Source organism: Myotis brandtii, unplaced genomic scaffold, assembly GCF_000412655.1.
Source record: "Myotis brandtii unplaced genomic scaffold, ASM41265v1 scaffold1888, whole genome shotgun sequence".
Lineage (NCBI taxonomy): Eukaryota > Metazoa > Chordata > Mammalia > Chiroptera > Vespertilionidae > Myotis > Myotis brandtii.
In genome coordinates this window covers 316,078-319,549 of record NW_005357024.1, presented here as the reverse complement: position 1 = coordinate 319,549, position 3,472 = coordinate 316,078, and the positions used below count along the sequence as shown (strand labels likewise).

The window sequence follows — 3,472 nt, the reverse complement described above, 5'->3', positions numbered from 1 at the left end:
GGGGTGAGGCTTCCCCCCCCCCCCCCCGTGCACAAATTTCGTTCACCAGGCCTCTAGTATCTATCTATATCTATATATAAAATAGAGAAATATGCTAATTAGGCCAGGACGCCGTAACAGGTCACGACCGGACAGGAGGAGGTGCGCAAGCAGCATCGGGAGTGGGGTTGAACTGGGGACTGGCTTCCTTAGTAGTCCTGCAGGGTCAATCTCAAAAGGACAGGTCAGGCACCAATGGACCAGTGCTGCCGGCACGATCCCAACAGCACTGCCAGCCTCCTGGAATTTGGCCTCAGGCACTGAGGCCGCTTCCCCTCCCTTGGACTGGCTCCCTTAGTAGTCCTGCAGGTTGAATCTAAAGAGGACAGGCCAGTCACCAATAGACCAGCACTGTCAGCACTTGAATGTGAGCAGACAGAAGGAAAAAAGACCTTCAAGGCCTGTCCAATGCGGGTTTGCGTTTAAAACCAAGTGGGGTGGTCCAGAGCTGCACGGCACTGACAACCATGGCACTTTGGCTGCTTCCCCTCCCTAGATGCTCCACAAGGTCACTTGAGCCCGCCCTGCTCCAGATGAAGTGCGATCACTGCACACCAAGAAATGTAGTAAAAAAATAAAAACCGATCATCAAGGGCCCACCTCCACGAGCTCACAGGAGCCTCTGAGCAGTGGGCACCCCAACTATTTTAGGGGCTTCAGGTGAGCGGGGGACATAGAGGGGTCAGGAAACCTCCCTGGAGGTCGTGTGGTAGGTCTGATCGGGGATCCATCCGTCCTGCCGTCTGCCAACAGCTGTCTCCTCCGCAGAGAATGGGAGAACAAAGGGAGGGGGCGGTTCTACAAACCCCAGAGGGAATCCAGAGTCCCAGGTACTCTGCCCCACCCACTGACAGTGAGGCTATGAGGGCACTGCGGCAGCCAACCAGCGTGATCCACCACCCCACACACCTGCTGGTCGCAGACATAGGGAGCACCTCTTCTGAGGGGAGATGCCCACCAGGTATACAGAAGTCGCTCAGCAAGGAGTCCCCACGGGTTGTGTTTGCACCTTCATGCTGTCACCCCACACCACCACCACAATGCCGAAGGAAGCCTGATTCAGGAACACCCCAATGCTGACCACCCACACAGAAAACAGCGTGTGATAAACATCACGTCCCCCAGATGCCTGAATCCACCTCAAAAGGAAGACCCTACAGACCCAGAGTGCGTAGATCAGGACTGAGACAGAAGGTCTGGGAAAAGCAGGGCTGCCCCACCCTGCTCCCCACCCCCCTCCATGTGTGAAGGGCCTGCATCACCGCTTTTGGACGGAGGCCTGTGAAGGAGTAAAGAACTGTGGCTGTGCCTGTGCTGCGCTCAGTCTCCTGCCCTCGTGGATAAGCAGGAAACATATTTACGTGCCAGAATCTAAAACCCTCTTTATCGGTAATAGAGCAAATAATGCAAGACCTACACGTGTTTCTAAACAGGACTCTGGCTTTGTGTGAACCCAGATCGAAGGTCTGCTCTCCACCGAGGAGGCTGCAAAGGCTGCTCCTCTCTTGAACAAACACAACCTGGAGAGGTTTAAAGAGAAAAGGAGATATAAATAAAACAAAATAGCAACACGCTCTGAAGCCAATGCTGCTGCCATCAAATCCTCCACGCGGTGGTGATGTCAGAGCCTGTCTCCCCATGCCTGGGACTCAGACAGCCGAGCCGCTGACACCTGCCAGGTCACCTGGCACCGGCCTCATCTACCCACGGCCATTTTCAACCTCCCGCCAGCTCCTGGAGGCGGGTGGGCTTGCAGATGGAGGCTTTCGTGTTAAAGCAACCCTGTTGGTGTAGCAGACACGTGTGGGCATTTTTGATGAGAACCCATAACATCCCTTCACAAACGTGTTTTTAACTGTTCTGAGATCACGCTCCCAGCCATGGCGACTCTCAAATAGTCCTCAGCGATTCCACTTGCCCAATGCAAAGACTGACCCGGGTTTCATGAAGACCGAACCCTCGGCTTGGAACAGACCAAGAGGGAAACGCAGGGTCTGATCGCAGCCCTCATGGCAGTCAGTGCTGGGTTGGCATGGCGGAAGTCAGTCCTGCAGTCATTGAACATAGGGTCGATTAATATTAAGTGACATAGGGTCAATTAATATCTCTTTGAGAGGAGTTGAGAATATAAAGTACAATGTAGAGCAATTACTTACATTATTTCACATAAAACTCTTTTCAACTAAGATATTTTTCTTTATTTAAAATGTATCCTCCATGTGTCTTTGGGACCTGTCTCTGTGGCAGTCTCCCTTCCTAGCCATGGAAGAGCATCCTCTTGTTTATTGGCAAAGCTGTCACCATTTAATTGGTATCAGATTCTGACTTGCACAAGTGACATTCTTCACGTCTACAGCCCTGGGGGGTGCGGGGTGACTGCGCAAAGATGTATTTTTCAAATGTTTGCGAGGTTGACCTAATGGCTGCAATGGATGATGGGAAGCATACGGTCCGGTACGTTCCTTTTCGTCCATATTTCAGAGCTGTTCTTACTGCGAAGGACCCGGGAGGCCGGAACTGGCCGTCCTGCCGGCGGTTTGTAACTCGGGAGGGTAATGAGCCGGCTGAGCCGGGGGTAACTGCTGCGGCCTCCACCCTGTGAGTTAGGGGCACAGACGGGAATGTTGTAAAGCTGTTTGTTCTTCCCTTGCAGGGACGAGAAGGCCCTGACTCGGGTGAGTCTCCGGGAGCCTCCTGCATGCCCAGGACAACGGGATTTCGAGTCAGCAGCTCCAGGATGGCTGGGAAATGATGTGATGGAACAAAACGATGTTCTGGGAACTACAGGAAGTATTTTCAGTTATGCCTGGATATTGGCAGATGAGTGCGTGCTTGTTAGGATTAAATAAAGTGCTGGTTCGTCTGGCTGTTCGTGTGCCCTGGCTGATCACTGGGTGGGAAGGTGCTTACAGGTGCTGGTGCTCTGTCGGGAGAGCATGTGCAGGTGGGGAGGCGAGCATTTGGGGAAGTGGATACAGGAAAACCAGGTCACCCCTGAAAGGTTCAAGTCTGAGGTGTGCGGGCAAGCGAAATAGCCATCTCCGGCAGTGATTAAAGAACATTGAACTTATTTAAGGAGTACGGGGATATTCAAAGGGAAGGGGTACACAGAGAAAGGGGGCCTTGGACACAGGTTCGGGGGGTTAGCCTGGGACGAGCTGCTGCTGCCCATTGCTCCCTTGGAGTCTCATGGGACCCTTAGAGGGGGAGGGGGGCGCACTGGTCCTTTGTCCTGACCTATGTAGCTCTTATAGGTGGAAATCTTAGGTGAGGGTATTAATAGGATATTCGTCAGCTTTCCAGGTGTGATCACTGATGGGTAGGTGCCAGGGCAGGGGGTCCCGAGGCAGCTGTGTGCCACTTGTCAGGTTTTGCTTTTCTGGGCCTGGAGCTGAAACAACAGGCCTGGGTGTTACCTTAGGGAGAAAAAGGT

General features: G+C 53.1%; 1 long non-coding RNA gene across 1 annotated transcript; it reads left to right on the top strand.

Moving 5' to 3' along the window:
- The first annotated feature begins 2,257 nt into the window (after positions 1-2,257).
- On the top strand, positions 2,258-2,906 carry LOC106725802. Its single transcript, XR_001361779.1, has 2 exons — positions 2,258-2,493; positions 2,693-2,906. It is a non-coding gene; the product is annotated as an uncharacterized LOC106725802 (long non-coding RNA).
- The last annotated feature ends 566 nt before the right edge of the window (positions 2,907-3,472 follow it).